Below are 25,042 nucleotides of genomic sequence, written 5' to 3'. Positions count from 1 at the left end.
TCCCACATTCAAATTTCAGTTCAGTTCAGTTGCTCAGTCATGTCTGACTCTTTGCAACCCCATGGACTGACTGCAGCACGCCAGGCTTCCCTGTCCATCAACAACTCCCAGAGCTTACTCAAACTCATGTCCATCAAGTCGGTAATGCCATCCAACCATTTCATCCTCTGTTTGCCCCTTCTCCTCCTGCCTTCAATCTTTCCCAGCATCAGGACCTTTTCCAATGAGTCAGTTCTTCGTATCAGGTGGCCAAATGATTGGAGTTTCAACTTCAGCATCAGTTCTTCCAATGAATATTCAAGACTTATTTCCTTTAGGATTGACTGATTTGATCTCCTTGCAGTCCTAGGGACTCTCAAGAGTCTTCTCCAACACCACAGTTCAAAAGCATCAATTCTTCAGCACTCAACTTTCTTTATAGTTCAACTCTCACATCCATACATGACTACTGGAAAGACCATAGCTTTGACTAGATGGACCTTTGTCAGCAAAGGAATGTCTCTGCTTCTTAATATGCTGTCTAGGTTGGTCAGAGCTTTTCTTCCAAGGAGCAAGTGTCTTTTAATTTCATGGCTGCAGTCACCATCTGCAGTGATTTTGGAGCCCAAGAAAATAGTCTCTCACTGTTTCCATTGTTTCCCTATCTATTTGCCATGAAGTGATGGGATCAGATGCTATGATCCTCATTTTTTGAATGTTGAGCTTTAAGCCAACTTTTTCACTCTCCTCTTTCACTTTCATCAAGAGGCTCTTTAGTTCTTCTTCACTTTCTGCCATAATCGTGGTGTCATCTGCCTATCTGAGGTTATTGATAATTTTTGACATTCAAATTTATCATTCACTAATGTTCAAGGTCTGATATTTCATAATGAAAATTGAGATTATGCATATGATTCAACTTAGCCTCTGTTTCCCCTCATCTTCATTCATAACCTCTATTTTCTTCTCTCTTTCAAATCTCAGAGAATGAGGAATCCCTCATGCTACACAAGGCCAATTCCTCTGTTCCATTTGTTTCCTTAGTCCTCTCACCCAATTTCATCATTTTCAAGATCTGAGTTGATCAAAATCTAATACCTGATTTATGTAAGGTACATGATTCAGTGATCAGAATATAGTAAATGTCCAATGAATATAGCTCGTATAGTCCCCCTCCAATTCCATTCTCTCTCTTCCTGAAACATAACATTCATTTGATTTATATCCACCTTAATTTTTTCCTTATCTTTTGAGGCTACTTCTCTCTGTTCCCATTTTCTCAGTTCCCACTCATTTAACAGTCTGAAATCTTATTTTTCTTCTATTATTCACTGAAATTGCTCTCAAAGATAACAGTCTCCACATTGCAAAATTCCAAGGAGGAGTGATTCTTTAACTCGAAGCATGTGCCCTTTCCTAAAAACATGGCAATATATATCCAGATACAAACATTTTTTAATAACATTTTTTTTTCAAATAATTGACTGACACATCCATTGACCCAAGTAAAATGCTCTGCAGTTAACAATCCTCACTGGAGAACTATGTTGCATTTAACCCTGTTTTATCTCCAGTGGATGCCTGGGGCCAGGAAGAAGATATTCTACCTTTACTTCTTCAGCACTTATTCCATGCAAGATGCTTTATAGGATACACTGAGAGAGATCATTGAACAATATTTCCACCCTCTAGAAGCTCATATTAAGAACTGTTTGGGAAAGGAATGAGTAGTTTTTTGAGATTTCAAACCTGGATGCCTGGGAATATGGTAATAGCATTCATCAAAAAGGTGAATCAATAAAGGCATCTATGTTCACCACTATAGAACCAACATCACTGAAAAAGAGAACCAAGGAAATAGAGTGATATGGAATTCAAACACTGTCTGGCCTTGGACATACTATGATTGAGGAGTAAATAAGAAAGATATCCAGGTGGAGAAATGGGTAAGAGGCTGGAGGAGGGACTGTCTAGTACTGATAAGGGAGATTTTGACCTGCTCAGGAGAATCTGAGACTCAAACATGATTAGAATGAAGGATCAAATTAGGTTAGAGTTAAATGTTCCTATTCTTTAGATAATATCCCCCCCCCAGATAAAAGTGAAAAATTCAATTTTTGATTAAGAAATTAAAATTTTCAGCAGTTATAGGATTGTGAATAAAGTCATAGTCATTGGAGTCAGACTGCTGTGATATATCTAAACCTTGATCCACAACATGCCATGGCTGACATCTTAAGCAAATATGTGACTTCACTAAATGCTAATTTCTTCACCTGCAAAATGAGGATACTTATAATAATACTTAATATATAATGTTGAGAATATTTAGTGAAACAATATATACAGGAAACAGAATAGTATATGACACATAATAAGGAGTGACTAAATTATAATGGATCACATTGTTTTTACTATTAGAATTTTTAAATTAAATATGCATTTATAAAGTCTTGAAAACTAGGAAGCCAAATATGCAAAATTTTCTGAAAATAAATATATTTCTCATTGTTAAACTTCATGTTCAAGAAAAAGAGCCATTTTTTTTTTATATTTCACAAATTATAACTTCCTGGCAGCAATTTATTGAAATGTTCTGTACTTCCATCTATACATAGAAAGATGGTAATTTATATCCAGATTTATGAACCTAAGGCTCTCAGAATTTGTTATTAAAAAAAAGATTGGTTGAAATTAATGATGACAACTGAGTCATTAATTTACTCATTCAACACATCTTGAAAGCATTCTATATGTCAGGCCCCATGATAGGCATTAGGGATACAGAATAGAAAAGTCTATGCCTTTACAGAGCTTACAGCCTAGTAAGGACATTTAAAAAATCATTTTGTGAATGTAATTACAAATGTTGATAAATACCATGGATAAAATGTAAAGCAAGGTATGAAATTATGTCATAAGGAATCCAATTTATCTGAAGGTACAAAGAAAGCCTCCATGGAGAAGTGATATTTGACCTCTATTCTGAAGTCATTTGAGTGATGGGGAGGTGAAGAGTTTCCCAAGCAAAGGGAATAGCATATGTTCAGACTCTGCAGAAGGAGGGAGCACTAAAACTTAGAGAAAGAGGAAATCAAGTTCTACAGTTTAGTAGATATGATAGCAATAGAGGAACACCACTTAAATCTCCATTCAAAATAACTTTCTCTAAGAAACATGATTGGAGAAGGCAATGGCACCCCACTCCAGTACTCTTGCCTGGAAAATCCCATGGACGGAGGAGCCTGGTAGGCTGCAGTCCATGGGGTCGCTAGGAGTCGGACACGACTGAGCGACTTCACTTTCATGCATTGGAGAAGGAAATGGCAACCCACTCCAGTGTTCTTGCCTGGAGAATCCCGGGGACGGCGGAGCCTGGTGGGCTGCCGTCTATGGGGTCGCACAGAGTCGGACATGACTGAAGCGACTTAGCAGCAGTAGCAGCAGCAAGAAACATGATTAACTGCAGCCTGCAGCCAACCCCCCTTAGATCCAGCACAGTGTTCACACTGAGGGAAGACTTTTGCTGGGCTTATCCCAACCAAAGACCAAGCACAGTGGGGATACTAGAGCCTGGTCATTCTCACTTGACATGAGACGCCTCTAGCAAGCATTGCTTAGAGTTCCCATCAGCCTGGGCAACATTTTCTCAGAATTGCTCTATAGTTTGAGGCTCTTCCTATTTATCCTCCTTCCTTCCCCTTCTCATCTCGTAGCTTTCAGATATCTATTTGCATAGTGGTCCAAAGGCTCGTTCTATCTACTTTTATTCCCTTCCCTTTATCATTTGCACAATTAAGATCAATCCTGAATGTACCATTTTCACCTTACAGTGGATTATCCCTGACACCACCTGACTTAAAATTGATGGTTCTTACATAATTCAGTCCATAATGGGTAGTGCCAGGTGTATGTTCTTTTGCTCCCCCGTGAGCAAGACTTCTGTTTCTACTAGAACCCAGTTAGACACAAGGGACTTTCTCAAAAGGCATATAATTTTCTATTGCAGATGGCATGGCCTTGCTCCAAAATCTGGGGGCTGTGCTGTGAATTTTCCAACAGGGTTTACCATAAACTCTATACTACATTCTTTCCTACCACTGACAATTACAACTTCATTGAATCTGCTCAAGCTGCAGGATCTCTTGCATTACAGCTTGGACCTGTTGCCATTCTTCAAGGCATAAAGAAGGCGCTAGCACGAGGGGCATAAGCATCAGTAAGAAGTGCAGTGGTGGCGCCCTCTGCAGGCCAGCGCTGACACTAGGAGAGTGGTCTCAGAACTGGGCTCCTTCATAACCATGGGCATGATGGACTCCCTATCACTCTAGGTGACAGTATTTAAACACCAGATGCCAGACCCACTGTGACCCAGGTGTTCTTTTCCACTAGGGTGTCTTTCCAGGTCCACACTAGTGAAATCATGGCACAACTGTGTAACCAGAACTATCTGTCCTCCACATTCCAGTCAAGAATTCTTCCTCCTTGCCAGCTCGTCACCAAGTGAGCCAATCCCCAAACCTCTATCTTCTCAAGCCACTCTTGGTACCATATTGTTTCAGTTTAGGTTCACTGAGAATCAGACGCCAAAATGGAACTTGATGAACAAGGGGTCTGCTGGGGGAAATGTGCAGTTGCATTTCAGCCAAATTCAGGGATGAACTTGAAAGATAGCAGAAAGGGAAAATCTTCACTCTGAGCTATAAATAGTAAACCTATTCATGGATACTTTGTGGGGAAAAAAGGTGGTCCTAAGTGAGATTATATACAGCTCTCTGGGCAATGATTAACCACCTGACCAGATTATAGGAACCTTAATGGAAAGGCCTCAAAAATTAGAGTTAGGGAGGTCTGGGATAGAGGCATGTGAATGGACATACATGAAAGACCACACATGGTATAAAAAGTTTTGTATCATCTAGTGATGCAAACCAGAAACAACCACCATGGAAGAGGCATTGAAAACAAAGTAGACAGGCAGTGAGTTGACATAATCCAGTCTTTTTAATCAGCCATCCAAGAACTGGCATGATGGACGCACGAATGGAGTAGCCGCAGAGGCAGAAATAGAGGCCCCGTGTAAGCCAAACAGCATGAAGCCCCTTTACCAACGCTGATCTAGATTCTGTTGGCTCTGAATGTCACACCCAAGCAACCACGTCATAGCAAACTGACTGAATTAGGCTTCTTGCATCCTAGATGAACCAGCACCTATCCTCACAGAGATAGACGTCAATTCTATGGATTGACTTTCTTTACTAACCAGCACTGCGATTCAGGGACTTATGGAAAGTCTGATTCTCAAGCATGGAATACCATTTCAAGTGTGGGGACCACATATCATCTGAGCACAGACCCACTTCACAATGAAAGGAATACAGGAGAGAGCCCATGACCATGGAGTTCAGTGCTTGCATTGGGACAAAAAGCAACTATAACATTCTAACATGAATTTGTTTATATTAATTACTATATCATTTACATAGATCTGAAAGGAGTCACATAGGACACTTGATCTTAGCCAAAAGATCGAGAAGCGATAGGAGTCACACACTTATGTGTATCAGCAGGCTGGGAATTCAGCTAAGAGTTGATGCCATGAGTTTGAAATCCAGAGAGTGGAACAACCAGCTAGGAATTCTGTTGGAACTTCTATGCTGCAGTCTTAAAACAGAATTCCTTCTTCAATTTTTCTCTCTCCCCTTGCATTTTACTATAAATGCAAGAAGGAGAAACCAAGCAGAATCTGGGATTCTTGGCAGTAACCTGGCTTGAAGATGCATCACTCCAGTCACATGTCTCTCTTCTCCCTGTGTGTCTTTAGATCATCTTCCCTCTGTGATTGTATCTGTGTCCAAATATTCCCTTTTTGTAAGGACGGCAGTCATAGCGGATTAGAGCCCAGTCTCATTTTAACTAGATTCTTTCTGTAAAGGCCCTATTTCCAACCAAGACCACATTCTGAGGTACTAGGGCTTAAAACTTCAACAGGCCTCTTGAGGGGGAAAGCAATTCAAATCATAACATTATAGAAAAGACATTAGTTTGTCATTTACAAATAAGGTCAAGGATTATTTGCACATGAAAAACACTTACAAATCCATTCAGTATTCCACGTCCCACAGGTTTAAATTACTAAATTTAGTCCAAAGTTTGCAAACTTTGAAGCAGATTTTAGCTCAACTCCCTTGTTTTATAAACAGAAGAAATGAAGTTAAAAAATCAAACAAATATTTTAACTTAAAATTTAGTCCCACTTCAATGCTCCTACTCCACTTTCTGTCTATATACTATTTAAACAGAGACTCTAAAGAGGTCAGTTTTTCTAGTAATCAGAATATTTGGGTAACCAAATATACTATGTCCATGAACTTTATAAGTCTTTGATTGGGACTTCCCTGGTGGTACAATGGATGAGAAGCTGTCTGCCAATGCAGGGGACACGGGTTTGACCCCTGGTCTGGGAAGATTTCATGTGCCAAGAAGCAACTAAGCCCATGAGTCACAACTACTGAGACCACATGCTGTAACTCCTGAAGCCCAGGCATCTAGAGCCTGTGCTCCACAACAAGAGAAGCCACCACGGTGACAAGCCAGGGCACCACAACTAGGGAGTAGACCCTACTCACAGCAACTAGAGAAAGCCCAATACAGCAATGAAGACCCAGCACAGCCAAAAATAAACAAACATTTTTTTAAAGTCTGTGATTAGCTACAAATATTTATAATCATCTAAATGGAAAAATATAGTGTTCTAGAGTTACATTAGTCATCTCAGTCTAAATTATTACTTAGTAATAGAATGCCCTGAAGTCTTATTGGCTTGCAGTGACAAAGCTGTATTCCTCACTCACATTACCTGTTCATCATGGGTCAACCCTGGCTCTGATCCACTTTATGTGGTTTATGCTATTACCTAGACTGAGGAGCAGTCCCTTTCTGGCACATGCAGAAAGGAAAGGGAGGCCCAGGCACAAAGCATCTACGGGCTAGACCAGAAACCCCTTTGCCCTTTCTCCACCAGTTTTATACACACCAAATAGCAAGCAACGAATGTATACCACTGGGGAAGGTGAAAGGGCATGAATAAAGATCCCCACTATGTAGCATGTGTCACAAGGAAAATGAGCAATAAGGATCAAGTATGTACATTGAGAAAAACCCTCCAGCACCACAATTCCCACCCTAAGCATGAGGCATTTTTAAAGGAAAGCTTATGATAGCTTGCTGCTGCTGCTGCCGCCAAGTTGCTTCAGTCATGTCCGACTCTGTGTGACCCCACAGACGGCAGCCCACCAGGCTTCCCCGTCCCTGGGATTCTCCAGGCAAGAACACTGGAGTGGGTTGCCATTTCCTTCTCCAAGGCATGAAAGTGAAAAGTGGAAGTGAAGTCGCTCAGTCGTGTCCAACTCTAGCGACCCCAGGGACTGCAGCCTACCAGACTCCTCCATCCGTGGGATTTTCTAGGCAAAAGTACTGGAGTGGGGTGCCATTGCCTTCTCCAATGATAGCTTAAGGGCAATGATAGCAACAACAAAACCCAAGCCCCACTTAACAACAAACTGGATTTTTTCAACCCCAAAATTATTGTCCTAACAAGATGTGTGCCCATTTTTTTGAGTAAGTAAACATTTACTCAAGTTTCTCTTACTCTGCATGAGATGACTGGTATTCAATAAAAAATTATAAACACACAGAGAAAACAACACGTTGTCAAGAGAAAAAGAAACATTTCACAGTATCAAAATCAGAAAGGACTGAAGTGTTGGATTTTAACTATGGTAATACATAAAGAATTCAGTGAAAAATATGAACATTAGCAGGAAATTTCAGCAAACAGATGGAAATCCTGAGTCAAATGGCAATAGAAGAAATAACAAGGATTGCACTGGAGATGAAGAGTTCCCTTGTCAGACTCATCACCAAATTTGACACAGCCAAGGAAAGAATCCATGAATTTGAATTAGAAATTACTCAAATTAAGACACAAAGAGAAAAAAGTGAAAACCCAGCAAATAAAATGCACACAAACAAGCAGAAAAACAGAACAGAGCATTCAAAAACTGTGACAATATCAAACAGTCCAGCATATGTGTAATTGGAGTCTCAGAATGAAAAGAAAGAGATAATGATGCAGAAAGAATATTTGAAAAAATAAAGGCCAAAAATTTCACAGAAAAAAAATTACATCAAACCACAGATCCAAGAATCTCGGAGCACCCATGCAACATGAAACCTAAATACCCTATTTTGCTAGTCCTCTCCAGGACCCTATCAGATAGCAGAAGTAAATGTCCATACTTCTCTCGATGAAGAAAGATTGAATATTTTATCCACATTCATATAAGGCGTTTGCCAAACACCATTTTCTCTGTCTGCTACTTGGCTGAATTTGTTTGCCACTTCACACAAGTACTTGCTGTTCCATCTTGAAGGTACTATTTAAATGTCATTTTTTTCTCTTTAATAAATTCTAATACAACATTGTTTTTAGAAAATACATTTATTTTCTAAAAATATTTTATTTTCTAAAAATTATTTAGATAATCTAGCACCAAACTTGGCATAATTCTATACCATAGGGTTCCTATGATTTAGATCTGAGGGGGCCATTTGTGAATCTCCTCTCAGAATTACGGGCAGGAGATGAGCATGCGCATCTTCCACTTTTAGCTATCTATGTTTGCCTGAGAATTCTAGGGTTTCTGTTCCTAATCATAGCTTGAGGAGAGCAGGGAGCCTTCTATGGTGACTAACTTTTGTATTCTACACCCTTCAACTGCTTTCTCTTCCATAGTTGGAGAATTGTATGTGTCTAGGGAATTTGTTTCCTGGGGTCTAGGATATGATGCTTCCCAGGTGCACTAAAGGTAAAGAACATGCCTGCCAATGCAGGAGATGTAAGAGATTCTGGTTGAATCCCTGGGTCAGGAATATCCCTTGGAGGAGGACAGGGCAACCCACTCCAGTATCCTTGCCTGGAGAATCCCTTGGACAGAGGAGTAAGTAAGTAAGTAAGTGTTACTCGATCAGTGGTGTCTGACTCTTTGCGGCCCCATGGACTGCAGCCCACCAGGTTCCTGTGTTCATGAGGTTTCCCAGGCAAGAATACTGGAGTGGGTTGCCATTCCCTTCTCCAGGGGATCTTCCTGACCCAGGGATTGAACCTTGGTCTCCCACATTGCAGGCAGATTCTTTACCATCTAAGCCATCAGGGAAGTCTGGACAGACCATGGAGGCTGGTTAGCTACAGTCCATAAAGTCACAAAGCATCAGATATGACTGAAGCAACTTAAGATGCAGAGGATATGGTAGGAGAAAAAGCAAAGCAAAGTGAAGTCTCTCAGTCATGTCCAACTCTTTGAGACCCTGTGGACTATGTCCATGGGATTTTCCAGGCAAGAATACTGGAGTGGGTTGTCATTTCCTTCTCCAGGGGATCTTCCTGACCCAGGGATCGAACCCGGGTCTCCTGCATTATAGGCAGACGCTTTACCACCTGAGCCACCAGGGAAGTCTCTTATGGGAGGGGGGTTGGGGTGAATTCTTCCTGGCCTCATCTTCTCTCAAACTTCTGTCTGTTACACCTAAGCTGGTTTTTTTTAAATAAAAATAATAATTTTATTATTATCATTATTGTTTTTTTCCAGTCACAGCCCACTTATGCAGCAATATTTACTTCTTATTTTCTGAGCATGGATGGGAAAATGTCACAAGATTAAATATATGCACACAAGAAAAGGAAGGGGGAGGGGTAGGAGAGAGGCTCAAGAGGGAGGGGATATATGTATATTTACAGCCGATTCAAGTTATTATACAGCAGAAACCAACACAACATGTAAAGCAATTGTGCTTCAATTAAAAATAAAAAAGAAATAAAAATCACATCAGTTTATTATATCACATAATATCACTACTATCACTGTTTTGATTACATTATTGCATCACAATTAGTTCACTAAATGAACATTTCTTCATTGTTCCTGACACCAATCCATCTCCATTGTCTACATAAAAATCAAGTAAAGCATGCTCCAGCAAATTCCAAAATTCTTGATGACATATCTCCTATATCCTTCCAGCTCCCATCTCCTGACCTTTAGCTTGTGGGGTTTGTATCTCTTAGTTTTGCTTTCCCTGCCTGGATTCTGAGAGTTCTTAACCTCTAACCCATTGACTCTTCCCCTGATTGTCTCAACCAGCACACTCCACCCTTGTTGGGTCATCCAGGGACCCACACCTCAGCACAGACTCTTCCCAGCAAGCACGGAGACTCTTTTAAAGGCTGGGTGGTAAAAACAAAGGAACAAATCTTCAACTAGCTTCAGCCAAAGTTTCTATTTCTCCCTGCCTTTCTTTCTTTCTTAAAAAATCTGCTCCAAAGTATGCAAACACGCATTGTGAAACATATTTCCCCTTTCTGTGTATAAGAATATAAACACCTCGGTTGACATATGGGCTCGTGTGTTTCTTCACCAAGGTGTGATGAGACTCGGAGCAGCATATGCGCCAGGTGATGGAGAGTTTGCTGCTGTACGGGGAGGAGTGTCGCTATCTTGTGAAACAGGTGCAGGAAAGCCCATGTGGATAGAAGGCCCTGTGAAGTAAAGCTGCGGTTACTTGGAGTCTAGGCTCTAACACGGGACTACTAGGTTCAGCTGCCACTGTTTATTCAGAACCGTCCATGTGCACTTAGTGGACTTCAGGGCTTAATAAGTCACAAAGATCACCTTGCAGAACGAAATTCATACCTCAAGATTTAAGAGATGAGGACTTAAAGAAATTAGATGAACTTTCTCTAGTGGGTCTTTTCAAATATCAGCATTGTAAAAATCACCTGGAAGGTTGTTGAAACTCAGATTGCTGGACATGACCTCCCCATCCCCAGAGTTTCTGAATCAGCATTTCTAGGGTAGGGCTGTAAAATTTGTATTTCTAACATATGACCAAGGTGATGCTGTTGCTGCTGGCCCAGGAATGATACTTTGAAACCACTTTTCTGGCATGCAAGGCACAGTGCTGAGGTCTAAATCCCTGAAAGGCTGAAGTAATGTGTGTGCATGCTCAGTCCTGCCCGACTGTTTGCGACCCCATGGATTGAAGCTCGCCCACCAGGCTCCTCTGTCCATGGAATTTTTCAGGCAAGAGTACTAGAATGGGTTGCCATTTCCTCCTCCAGGGGATCTTCCCAACCCAAGGATTGAACGCAGGTCTCCTGTGTCGGCAAGCAGATAAATTACCACTGAGCTACGTGGGAAGCCCAGGAAACATTAGTGCTATTAATCAAAACCAGGGAAAGCCAAGTCAGTCATTGTGCTCAAGAGGCAGGGATAGGGAGGAAAGGTGGATCCTATGCCAGTGTAATCTGCGTGGTGCTAGGAGGGAGGGGCCAAGTCAAAGAACTGGAAGTGATTGTCACGGGCACATCGACTCCCCATCACCTGGTTTAAATGGCTGCTAGAGATGGGTTTGGGGTGGGGGTTGTCCATCAGGGTTTAAATGTTCATGATGAGAGTGACCAGAATAAGGTGCCAGCTTCTGATTTTTAAATACTTCATTCTTAATGTTCCTTGTTGTTTAGTCACTCAGTCATGTCCAACTCTTTTGTGATCCCATGGACTGCAACCTGCCAGGCCCCTCTGTCCCTGGGATTTCTTTCTCCAGGGGATCTTCCCAATTCAGGGATCAAACATACGTCTCCTGCATTGGCAGGTGGATTCCTTATGACTGAGCCACCAGGGAACCCCCTGACTGTTCCTTAGTCATATGGTAAACTCTGATTAGGTCCAAAGATAAGAATTTCAAATGGAAATATTCAGTCTCTTTGTGAGTTTTTGTGTATTTTGATAGGATTAGGTGTGACTTCTTTAAACTTAAATATTGAAGTTCTTCTAAGTATGGACCATGGCCCCTCTCCATTTGCTGTGGGAGGAGGGAGGAGTTCAGAATTAAAGATAACTACCCTTGGCTTTGAAGATCTGCCCTTGACTTTGAAGATCGCATAATCTAGCAAGAAGTGGCTGTCCCAGGTCAGACTGTGACATGTGGCAGACATAGAGGGAGGAAGGATCATTAGTTCTAATTTGAGAGAAATGGGGTCAGAGGAGACTTCATGGAAGAGGTGACATTTAAGTGCACCCAAAAGATGAGCAGGGGCATCTTACTGGCAGGGACATATTAGACTTAATCTAATAATATGTGGAAGGAAAAATAATTTACTCTTCCAGTGAGGGAATAATATTCTACCCTAGACTCATTTTTATCCATGTTGGAGGAAAATTGTTGTTTCATTTTAAAAGACTTCCAAAGTGAAGGTAAAAATATACAGAAGAGGGCAGCTGGAGTAAACACATTTAACAAAGGCAAAAAACCCTCCCTGGGTGGAAGGCATTTCGTTTTATTCTAATCTCTTTGCTGCTTCCATCCCTCAAGGGAGCACTTCATTTAGAGCTGTTGAATTCTCCGAATCCCACTGTGTGTTTGCACAAACTTCCTCTTGAGTCAGAATGTAAAGCAAAGAAAGTTTTGTACCTTAGAGGCATTCTTTTTCAATCCACAGACAGCACACTGGTGGGAAGAATTGGCTGTTAGTATTAATAGTAATAAAATACAATAATTATAACGTGTATTGTTTGCTAATATTCACTAACGGACTTGTATTAATCTGCTTGGTCTGTCATAACAAAATACCACAGACTGGGTGGCGTAGACAACAGAAATGCATTTCCCACAGATCTGGATACTGGAAGTCCAAGATCAAGGTGCCAGCAGTGTTGGTTTCTGGGGAGAAGTCTTCTTGGATTGCAGACTGCCTCTCACTATGCCCTGCGGTGGCCTTTCCTCTGTGCATTATAGAGAGAAAGAGAGGGGTCTCTGGAATCTCCTCCGTTTTTATAGACACCAATCCTATCCAATTAGGGGTCCACACTTATAATCTCATTAACCTTCATCACCTTCCTTAAAGGCCTGTCTCCAAATGCAGTCACATTTAGGGGTTAGGGCTTCAACACATGAATCTGGGAGTAACAAAATTCAGTGAGTAGTAGGAGAAGATTGTGATTTCTAAGAAGTTACAGCACCTATGAAAGTGGAAGCTCAGGTCTCCGTGTCCCAACACCTAGGAGTGGACCAGGTTACCTCTCACAGATGTGGAACTCGTTCTCTCTTGCATCACTTTTTCATGAAATGTGTATCTCTTGTCCTTTCAGTATGTAGCCAGGTAGATGTTTTCATTGATGATTTAAGAAAAGCTGTATGAATATCAACTATTCTAGTGTACCTTCAGAGGCTAATGAAATATATTTGATTATTTCGCCATGAACAAAGTGGCCTGGAATTCTGTACTTTTTTTATTCTGCTTCTGCTATTCATGTTCTTTCTTTACTCCTCATTTTTAACTTTAAGTGTACTCACTGCTTCTAACATGCCACGTTCATCTTTTTAAAAAATCAAATGGGAAATAAATTCGCATAGACTAATTAACACTTCATTTTTTAGCTTATCAAAAAAGATATCAATTTCCTCGGCAAACTCTTAATCTCACTCCAACCTCCAGAGACCCCTCCATGTATCAGACACAGAAAATAATTTTCCTAAATAGGATCACCATAACACGATTCTGCTTCCTCCTCCTCCTACAAAATAGAACCTAAAGTAGAAAAAGAAAAGGAACTATAGAAAATTTTGAATGATGCCAATTTTACTTTGTCTCATTTGCTGGTTTACTTCTATACTAAATGGGTTCACCATCTGTGTATGGGCACCATCGTCTTTGAAGTAATAACCATAATTGCCATTTGCTGAATGACTACTCTGTCCCAGGAATTTTACATAGTCTATCTCTTTTAAGCCTTATCAGCCTCTTACTTAAAAATTAACAGTTGCTATTTATAAGTGAGGAAACTCAGGCTTAGAGAGAATAAGTAAGTAGGTTGCCCAGTGCCATGGGCCTAAAGAATGGGAAAGTCAAGCGAGACCCAGCACCTGTGTTCTTTTCATGGCACCAGGCAGGGCCAGTGTGGGTCTGCACTTAGAGAGCGTCTAGCCTCTTCTCCAAGGGAAAGTGTAAAGGGAGTCTTGGGATCTATGGTATTTTGGGGCAGTTCACAATGATTTGTTATCTGCCTGTACTCATTTCAGAATAGCAAAGTAATCTATTCTACTCAAAAGCAACTGAGAATTTCTTTCCTACTCCAAAGCCAGACCCAGCACCAGGTTGGCCTCAGCCTCATAATATATTAAGTTAATAAAATTTTCCCTGTCTCTTTTCCTACTGTAGTTAATGCATTTTTCTTAATTTGCTAAACGTTTATTGTATTTTCATTTTTGAACCCTTTCCATATGGCTAGTAGCTAGTGGCTCTTTTCTTATTTCCCCTGGGCTGTTCTAGTTCCCCAAACTGTTTATCACATGAGATAATAGAAAGAATCTGTAATGGGGGCTCAGAAGATTGGGTTCTCTCTTTGGCTTTCCCTAGACCCGTGTGACTGGAGCCAAGTCCTTTCCATCCTCTGAGCTTCAGCATCCTTTTTTATAAAGTGAAGAATGTGGTATTGGAATCTCTAAGGTCTAAGATCAACTGATCCCTTTGCCAAATGCACAGCATGCACCACCTCTGCTGTGAGCAAATGTGTGTGAGATGCTACCTCCTTCACTGTTCTCCCAAAAGCAAACATCTCCCACACATTCTCTTCCTTAGAAAAGAGGAGAGTTTAGATACTTTTTCAAACTCCCAGAATTCTTCCATATCAGCGTTCAACATTCATTTAAGTAACACTTAATTAATTAACAATGTGGTAGAAACTAAAGATTCAGATGAACAAGACACAGACCCTGCCTTTAGGTACACAGACAGACCCTGCCCTTATGTACACAGACAGGCAAAGAGAGGAAACTCAGAGGAGGGAATCTCTCTCTCTGTGGCAGATGCCGACATGAAGGAAATTCTTCCAGAAGAGATCAGTGAAGCTCACTCCTTAAAGCTGATTAATAAGGTGTTTATGAGCCCAGATTCTATAGTCTGACAGTCCTACGATCAATCCTGGTTTAAATGAGTAGCCATATAATCTTGAACAAGTCACTTAACTTTTTTATGCCTCTCTTATATTCATCTATAAAATGGGGATCACAATGTTAAATTCATAGGCTTATTAGGAAGAGCAAATGGTATATGTTTATTAAAAGGATATAAACATATACTGGGCTTCCTAGGTGGCCCTAGTGGTAAAGAATCTGCCTGCCAATGCAGGAGACATAAGAGACACAGGTCAATTCCCAGGTTGGGAAGATCCCTTGGAGGAGTACATGGAAACCCATTCTAATATTCTTGACTGGAAAATCCCATGGACAGAGGAGCCTGACAGGCTACGGTCCACAGGATCACAAAGAATCGGCCATGACTGAAGCAACTTAGCACCCACGCATTAAAGCATGTACCATGTGCCAGGAATTAAGCTAAATTCCAAGAATAGTGTGCTAACAATATTAAATGTATACATACGTACATGTTGGCCAAAAAGTTCATTCATATGAGCCGAACGAACTTTTTGGCCAATCGTGTGTGTGTGTGTGTGTGTGTGTGTGTGTATACGCTATATAGTATATTAGTATATATATATTGGTGCTTCCCTGGTGGCACTAGTGATAAAGAACCTGACTGCCAGTGCAGGAGATGTAGGAGTCGTGGGTTCATTCCCTGGGTCAAGAAGATCCCTGGAGAAGGGAATGGCTACCCACTCCAGTATTCTTGTGAGAATTCTTGGAGAATTCCATGGACATGGAAAAGGAGCCTGATGGACTATATTTGAAATAAAAAAGTCCCAGGCACTATCCCAAGTACTATGCATATATTATTCCATTTAGTACTCACTACCACCTATGAGGTAGGCACTATTATTATCTATTATTATTCCTCTTTTAGAGATGAGGAACCAGGCCCAGAATAAGTGGTTAGCTGAGGTTGACAGAGCTGGTAACTGACAGATTCTGATTCCTGACTAAGGAAGGCAGCCTAACTCCAATCTAAGGCTTTCTGCTGCTTCTGCACAGTTCTGTGAGTTCTCTAGATGCAGTGAACCCTTTTGAAGCTGTCAGTACAGTGGGGAAACATAGCCCCAAAATAACCATGAAGTATAACGTTACCCCTGGTATCCAGGGCTAATCCAGGACCCAGGTCTGCCCACATAGAGTACTACCTATCTTTCCCTATCCCATAAAGATTGAGTGAGTGATGTACACATGGCCCACACTGGCCCTAGAACTTCTGCTAGAATGGGTGAGGGGGAGAGCCCTTTCTCCAGGGTTGTTGTTGTGGCAGTGCTTTACAACCTGGAGCTTTTTGGCAGGGCTGGCAATGGCACCCACTCCAGTACTCTTGCCTGGAAAATCCCATGGACGGAGGAGCCTCGTAGGAGTCAGACACGACTGAGCAACTTCCCTTTCACTTTTCACTTTCATGCACTGGAGAAGGAAATGGCAACCCACTCCAGTGTTCTTGCCTGGAGAATCCCACGGACGGGGGAGCCTGGTGGGCTGCCGTCTATGGGGTCGCACAGAGTCGGACACGACGGAAACGACTTAGCAGCAGCAGCAGCAGCAGCATGAGACGAAAGGCAGAGACCCTGAGAGTCAGGTCCATGACAACAAACATCTTTGTATCACAAGCCATTAGAAGCTGTTTTGTTTAAGAAAGTTTGGCTTGGATTTCTATTACTTGCAACCAAGAGTCCTAGCTAGCACACCCAGGAAACCATATGTAATATGCTTTAGTACATATAGTACAGCTACCAAGTTCAAGCTCACGCTACTGGACAAGCCAATGAAACAGAGCCAAGGTTTTGAGGCTGATGTAGAAGATAGATGGGCTCCAGGAAGACATTTACAGCTGACCTCCTGTTTACATTTCATGGGACATGAAGAAGTGGGTTTCAGGTTGGATACTTAAAGCTGTTAGCATTTCCTGAGACAAGAGATAGGTGGGCTTCAGTGGAATAATTTACAGTGAGCCTCCTGTTTGCCCTCCAAAATGGAAGTAATCAAAACAGGGTAAATTACCAGTCTATGTTTCTTGTAAACACAAGGTAAGGGTTATGGCAATGTGCGTGTATGCTGCTAAGTCGCTTCAGTCATGTCTGACTCTGTAACTCCATGGACTGAAGGCCGCTAGGCTCCTCTGGCCATGGGATTTTCCAGGCGAGAATACTGGAGTGGGAGGCCATTTCCGCCTCCAGGGGATCTTCCTGACCCAGGGATTGAACCCGTGTCTCTTACATCTCCTGCACTGGCCAGCAGATCTTTTACCACTAGTGCTACCATAGTCAAGTAATAATCACAGCAAGGACAAAGTGGGGCAAAATCCTCTCTGAGTATTTTGGGGATCTCTGCTCCCCCCCTTTTTGAGACAAGGAAGACACTACAGATGTGCAAAAAGGTTCCTTGTGCGTCAAAATCAGGGGATAATGCCAGGCCATAATGAGTCTTGCTCTTCCCAGAAGCCTTCACTTGAAGGTCCATTTTGGCTGAGGGATGTTTGCACACCCAGGGATCCCAGGGTAGGTCAGGTGTGGAAAAAGGAACCAGATAATTGACCTGAAGGAAGACAAAGACCCAGAAGAACTGACCTATGTAAATGATTTAACTGTCTCTTTAGTGAGCTCCTCCTCCTCACTAGGGAGATACCCATACCCTTTCTCTCTGGGTGCGCATCTCTGCCTTGCTTCTATCTTAACTAAACAAATGATTTCTCTGTATGCTTTCCCATTTGTTGTGATAAATCTCTAATAATAAACTTTGTACCTACATTTACAGTTTCTTCCCCTATGATAAATACATTTTTCACTAGGGGCAAATATCCAGGGAAAAAATAGCTTCTAGCCTCTAGGCCTTATTAGTCTGGTGGCTAGGATTCCTGGTTCTCATCCAGGTTATCCAGGTTCAATTCCTGAGAAGGGAATTAAGATTTCACTTCACACCACTGCTCAGTGCTGCCTTGCCCAGATCAAATAATATGATTTTCTTTGGAGAGCCAGCTGACCTAGGAGATGGCAGACTGAAGTCTCAAAATAACCATCTTACTGGGGTCCTGATGCCAGGTTCTTTTAAAGATCAGAGATGAGGGGAAGTGATAAAACAAAATAAAAAGGCCATTAATCTTGCAAATATCTCCTAGAATGGCAAACCTCAGATAAGGGATGTGTTAATTTCTTCCTTCCTGTCATCTGTAGGCAGACAGGGTTCTGAACAAAGGCATTTTGGTTTAATAGTCAAGCAGAGGGGCAGGATTCTCTGAGGCAGGAAATTATGTATGATTATAATAACAAAAGCAGCAAAAAGCAAGTCAAAGAAATAGTTCCAAAGTGGAATCAGAATTGGCTTTTCCTGGCAACAGCACCACTACTCACCTGGTAGCAATGGGTCTAGATATGTTTGAAGAACAGTAGGAGTTAATCAACTAGAGAAGGATAAAGAATTCTCAACAGAGTGACTAGTATGTGTAAATGCAGAAAGCTATGAGAGATCTCTGCCTATAAAGAAAACTTAATGTCCATGAGAAATGGAATATTTCCTGACATACCAGTAAACAAGGATGTCACCCGTTTAGTTCAGATCAGTCGCTCAGTCATGTCTGACTCTTTGAGACCCCATGAATCTCATCACGCCAGGCCTCCCTGTTCATCACCAACTCCCGGAGTTCACTCAGACTCACGTCCATCAAGTCAGTGATGCCATCCAGCCATCTCATCCTCTGTCGTCCCCTTCTCCTCCTGCCCCCAATCCCTCCCAACATCAGAGTCTTTTCCAATGAGTCAACTCTTCGCATGAGGTGGCCAAAGTACTGGAGTTTCAGCTTTAGCATCATTCCTTCCAAAGAAATCCCAGGGCTGATCTCCTTCAGAATGGACTGGTTGGATCTCCTTACAGTCCAAGGGACTCTCAAGAGTCTTCTCCAACACCACAGTTCAAAAGCATCAATTCTTTGGCACTCAGCCTTCTTCACAGTCCAATTCTCACATCCATACATGACCACTGGGAAAACCATAGCCTTGACTAGACAGACCTTTGTTGGCAAAGTGATGTCTCTGCTTTTGAATATGCTATCTAGGTTGGTCATAACTTTCCTTCCAAGGAGTAAGCATCTTTTAATTTCATGGCTGCAGTCACCATCTGCAGTGATTACAGCAATTTCAGCCTTCCAACATGAGCCCTGAGATAACTCAGGAAGAAAAAGAATGCCTGCCATCAAGTCACCATCAGACTGCAGCCACTCCCTGGGGCCAGTCCCTGTGGTAAGCCCTGAGGAAACATAGGATACTGGCTCCAGATAGGTGAGATGCATTCCAAAGGAATGATTTCAGTGAGCCCTGACAACTGTCATGCCATACATAGAAAAGTACTAAATTCCATTATAGGGATATATGGTTTTCTTTAATTAATAGTTTTTTTTTTGTTTTTTGTTTTTTGCTGCCCAGCGTGTGGGATCTAGCTCCCTTACCAGGGATTGAAACTGCATCCCCTGCATTGCAAGGCAGAGGCTTAACTTGATATTCCAACTACCTGTCCTTTGTTGCAAAACTCCTGTATATCATAAATCCCCCTCAAATACTCAGAGCAGTTTCTCAGAACTATCTGAAATGCTGTCTCCTGGGCTGCAGATCTCGTTTTGGCCCAAATAAAACTTAACTCGCAACTTTCACATTGTACATTTTTCAAATTTCAACATCCATATTAATCCCGTGGCTCAAATGGTAAAGAATTTTCCTGGAATTTAGGAGACCTGGGTTCGATTCCTGGGTTGGAAGATGCCTGAGAAAAGCATAGCAACTCACTCCACTATTCTTGCCTGGAGACTCCTATGGACAGAGGAACCTGGCAGGCTTCAGTCTATAGGGTTTCACAGAGTAAGACACAACTAAGTGATTAACACTTTCATAACATTCAAACCTCACCTTATCATCATCTGCTGACTTACAGAGAACTCATCTTTGATAAGGATTTTAGAATCTGGTCCAGAATTTTTCTCTTCATTTCTTTTCATGTTGTGGAAAATATTAAGTAATGTCAACTACAATTGTTGTTGCTGTTCAGTTGCTAAGTCGTGTCTGACTCTTTGTGACCCCAAAGGTTGCAGCATGCCAGGCTTCCCAGTCCTTCACTACAAACTGGTGTTTGCCAAAGGCATTTGCCATCTGCCTCTACAAAGTCTTCCCTGGTGGCTCAGAGGTTAAAGTGTCTGCCTCCAATGTGGGAGACCTGGGTTCGATCCCTGGGTAGGGAAGATCCCCTGGAGAAGGAAATGGTAACCCACTCCAGTATTCTTGCCTGGAGAATCCCATGGACGGAGATGTGTGGTAGGCTACAGTCCACAGGGTTGCAAAGAGTCAGACACATCGGACACGACTGAGCGACTTCACTTTCTACTAAGACTGAACCCTCTGTTACTGCAGCTGTTGACCTTCAACATGCCCTGAAGGGAGTTCAGGGTATACTCCAGGGAAACTGGTGGAACAGGTCTTTATATAGTTAGATACTTTCAGAAATTAATTTCATGATCCCAGTCCTTGCAACTCTTCATATCTAGGAAAACACTAAATCCCTTCATGATGACATCAACTCAAGGCCAGCAGAAAACCTTTTGTAAAATAAGGGCTTGATTGCTTGATTGCATTGAACTTCTCCTTCACCAAAATCATGTATATTGACCTTCCCCTGTGACCACTTTTGAACAGTTTCTCAGAGCTGAGATGCTACCTCCCATGCTACAGTCTTCATTTGGCCCTCAATAATACTTAACTCACAACGCTCACCTTGTGCATCTTTTTTTAGTTGACAATAACTATGCAAATATATTCAAGTCTTCTGCTTTTGCCACATCTGCAATGCACTGACTGAATCTATCAGATTGCTGATCTCAGGGCATCAGATCTTTAAAATCTGCAAAAGTACCAGGTTTGTCTTTGCTCTCATCAAGTATCTTTATTAGTCTGGTCTAGCACATTCTAGAGCTCAGTCTTTTCTGATCAGCCTGTCCATCTACAGGTAATCAGTATAGCTATTATTGTCTCTGTTTCATGATGAAGAAACAAAGTCTCAGAAAGGTTAAATAGTTGATTTTGTATACCAGTTGGTCTGTGATAGTTTTGGAACTTGAACCAAGTGTGTCTGGGCACCAAGTCCATGCTCTTGACATCATACACCCTTTAGTTAACACTGTCGTTTCAACTGAAACATGAAGCTTACCATTAATATTTTCTATTAGTTGTTACCATTATGTGATTTCACAGAGATTGTTTGTATTCATCTCCAAACTGCCATAAAGGCTTAAGGGAATGTTCCTTCATTCCTCACACAGGTATAGCAGTGTTACCATCAGCCTCCCACAAGGGAGAAAACATACAACTACCAAGTAAACTTCTCTTGCCAACATTGGCTGATCAACTGGGAAGGGCTTCTGGGCTGCAACCACTGGGAATGTTTCTTGCTGAAGGCATGGACTCCACCCAATGTATTGTTCAAGTCATTTAGGTAATATTCATTACTGTATTGTTTATTTACCATATACACCTGCTGATTTTTATTTGCTTCTTCTATTATTTATGGTGGTGGTGGTTTAGTTGCTCAGTCGTGTCTGACTCTTGCAACCCCATGGACTGTAGCCTTCCAGGCTCCTCTGTCCATGGGATTCTCCAGGCAAAAATACTGGAGTGGATTGCCATGACCTCCCCAAGGGGATCTTTCCAACCCAGGGATCGAACCTGGGTCTCCTGCATTGCAGGCACATTCTTTATTGAATGAGCTATAAGGGAAGATTTCTATTTATAAGAAGTGTTTATTTTAAAATATTCCACTGTATTTATAATGGTAAAAACAAATCTGACTCCATATTTCATCTGTTTCTTGTACTTTAACCTTTGTAATCTACTGCTTTTGCTACAAGTTAATCACTAAAGTAATGTTGCCTATAGCTTAAACTCTACATAATGGCCTATCTTGGGAACCCTGATAAGCTAAAATACCTTTCATTAACTCACAGAAAATATCCTGACCAGACCCACATGTGAATGGCTGCAGGACAGGAAAAATTAATACATTCTCTCTGGAGTCTGGCCAGAAGGAGAAAATACTCGTAAAATCTTGTTGCCTTTTCACTACTTTTCCTCCTTATCTCCCCTTTGTGTTAAAAAAAAACAAAAAAAAAAACAAAAAAAAAAACAAACAAAAAAAAAACCAGCATCCAAACCAGGCAAGATGATACTTTGAGACACTAGTAGACTACCTTTGGAGAAGGCAATGGCACCCAACTCCAGTACTGTTGCTTGGAGAATCCCATGGATGGAGGAGCCTTGTGGGCTGCAGTCCACGGGGTCGCTAAGAGTCGGACACAACTGAGTGACTTCACTTTCACTTTCCAATTTCATGCATTGGAGAAGGAAGTGGCAGCCCACTCCAGTGTTCTTGCCTGGAGAATCCCATGGACGGAGAAGCCTGGTGGGCTGCAGTCCATGGGGTCGTTAAGAGTCGGACACAACTGAGTGACTTCACTTTCACTTTCCACTTTCATGCATTGGAGAAGGAAGTGGCAGCCCACTCCAGTGTTCTTGCCTGGAGAATCCCATGGACGGAGAAGCCTAGTGGGCTGCAGTCCATGGGGTTGCACAGAGTCGGACATGACTGAAGCGACTTAGCAGCAGCAGCAGACTACCTCGATTCACTGCTTTCTGAATAAAGTCGCTATTCCTTGCCTCAACAACATATCTCTTGATTTGTTCTTCTGTCACGTGATAAGCAGTATGAGCATGGACTCATATGTTATCCATAACATAATTATGGATCAGACTGTTTCTCCTTTTATTTCTGTTAGTTTCTGTTGCATGCTTTTTAAGTTATGTTATTAGATATACACAAAATTAGAACTGTGACATCTTATTGGTGATTTTACCAACCAATACACTATTGATGTATTACAATATTTTTAGCATCGGTTCAATTCAGTGGCTCAGTTATGTCCTGATTCTTTGTGACCCCATGGACTGCAGCACACCAGGCTTCTCTGTCCATTACCAACTCCTGGAGCTTGCTCAAACTCATGTCCATCAAGTCGGTGATGGCATCCAATCATCTCGTCCTCTGTTGTCCTGCCTTCTATCTTTCCCAGCATCAGGCTCTTTTCCAGTGAATCAGTTCTTCCCATCAGGTGGCCAAAGTATTGGAGTTTCAGCTTCAGCATCAGTCTTTCCAATGAATATTCAGGACTGATTTCCTTTAGGATTATCTGATTTGATCTCCTTGCAGTCCAAGGGACTCTCAAGAGTCTTCTCCAACACCACAGTTCAAAAGCATCAATTGTTCAGTGCTCAGCTTTCTTTATGGTCCAACTCTCACATCCATACATGACTACTAGTAAAACAAAAACCATAGCTTTGACTAGATGGACCTTTGTAACCAAAGTGATGTCTTTGCTTTTTAATATGCTGCTTAGGTTTGTCACAGCTTTTCTTCCAAGGAGCAAGCAGCTTTTAATTTCATGGCTGCATAGTTACAAAAAAAACTGTTTATCAATACTCATTATCTGGCAACCTACTTTGCCTGATATGTACAGCTATACTAGCATTCTTATGATAAATATTTACTTGGTACATTGTCTTCCATACTTTTTACTCAAGATTTTCCAAGTTCTTATATTTAAGATGTATCTTTTATAAATAGCCTGTAGTTGAATACCCAGCTTGATATATTTTCACTTTTTATTGGATTATTTATGTTGATTACATTTAATGTGATAATGTGCTTACTGATATATCTGGATTAAAATCTACTATCCTCCAACTTGCTTTCTCTTTATCCTTTGTGTTTTTTGTCTTTTTCTCTTTATACTGTCTTCTTAGGATTTATGATGTACCCTTTTATTATATCATTTTCCTTCTATCAGTGTGTTAAGCATGCATTTAAACTTTTTTTTCTTTATAGTTATTTTACAGATCACAACATATATCCTCAGTTATAATTCTTTTATAAATTAGTACCTTCACCACTTAGGCAATTCAAGAAATTTAGAGCACTTGAACTTGATCTTGGGTGGCCTTGGCCTGCAGTGACTTGAAGCAGGTCTTCAGTTCCTGGCCAGAGACTGAGTAAGGTAGAAATAGTGAGAGCATCAAATCCTAGCCACTAGACCAGTGGCCAGTGACAAGACCCTTGCCCTTTGGCTTTTCATAAAAAGAATTCTCACAAAGAAGGAAAGTAGTAAACAAGTATTTCTTAGGAAGAAAAAAGTACAATACATGTGTATAGAAAGACAGGCGGACACAGAGTGAGTCATTGACTCATACCCTCATAGCAGTTTATTACTTATATGGGGAATTTCTTCTGGGTTTCCTTTAGCCAATCATTTGGTTTGCCTGGTTCAGAGACATTTTTTGGTATATCTCAGAATCCTCCCATGTGTGCACATCCAACACTTAGCCAAGATGGATTCCACTGGAGGGACCTACAGGTAATGAGCATCAGTTGACATCACTCCCCTTTGACCTTCAAGGAACCTTCTGCATGTTGGCAAGGAGGTCTCCTGATCTAGAGCATGAGAAATATGTGGTCTCTTATATTCTATCTGAGCAGAGCCCTACCTTCTCTGTTTGTATGTGTTAGTTGCTCAGTCACGTCCAACTCTTTGAGAGTCCATGGACTACAACCCATCAGATTCCTCTGTCCATGGAATTTTCCAGGCAAGAATATTGGAGTAGATTGCCATTCCCTTCTCCAGATGATCTTCCCAACCCAGGGATCCAACCTGGGCCTCCTGTATTGTAGACAGATTCGTTACTGTCTGAGCCACCAGGGAGAGTCCTACTTTTCTCTCTATTGTCCTGCTATTCTAGCCTTGGAGTATCAGTACACAGGGGATGAATGTCAATTTTACCCTGGGAGTGGGGCATACCTCCTGCCTTAAATTCAATTTGCTTTTATTTTCCTTTTTTTTGCTTGTTTTTTTTTATGATAATATTGTTTATTTAACAAAGTGTTTGTGAACAGTGAAACATTTAATAAAATATCCAGTGTATAACTAATATAC

General features: G+C 41.4%; 1 non-coding gene across 1 annotated transcript; it reads right to left on the bottom strand.

Moving 5' to 3' along the window:
- Positions 1-9,420: 9,420 nt before the first annotated feature.
- TRNAY-AUA (transfer RNA tyrosine (anticodon AUA)) lies at positions 9,421-9,493 on the bottom strand. Its single transcript has one exon. It is a non-coding gene; the product is annotated as a tRNA-Tyr (tRNA).
- Positions 9,494-25,042: the final 15,549 nt, after the last annotated feature.

This window comes from Bubalus kerabau, chromosome 6 (assembly GCF_029407905.1).
Source record: "Bubalus kerabau isolate K-KA32 ecotype Philippines breed swamp buffalo chromosome 6, PCC_UOA_SB_1v2, whole genome shotgun sequence".
Lineage (NCBI taxonomy): Eukaryota > Metazoa > Chordata > Mammalia > Artiodactyla > Bovidae > Bubalus > Bubalus kerabau.
The sequence above is the reverse complement of the archived record's forward strand: the minus strand, read 5'-3'. Positions and strand labels throughout refer to the sequence as shown.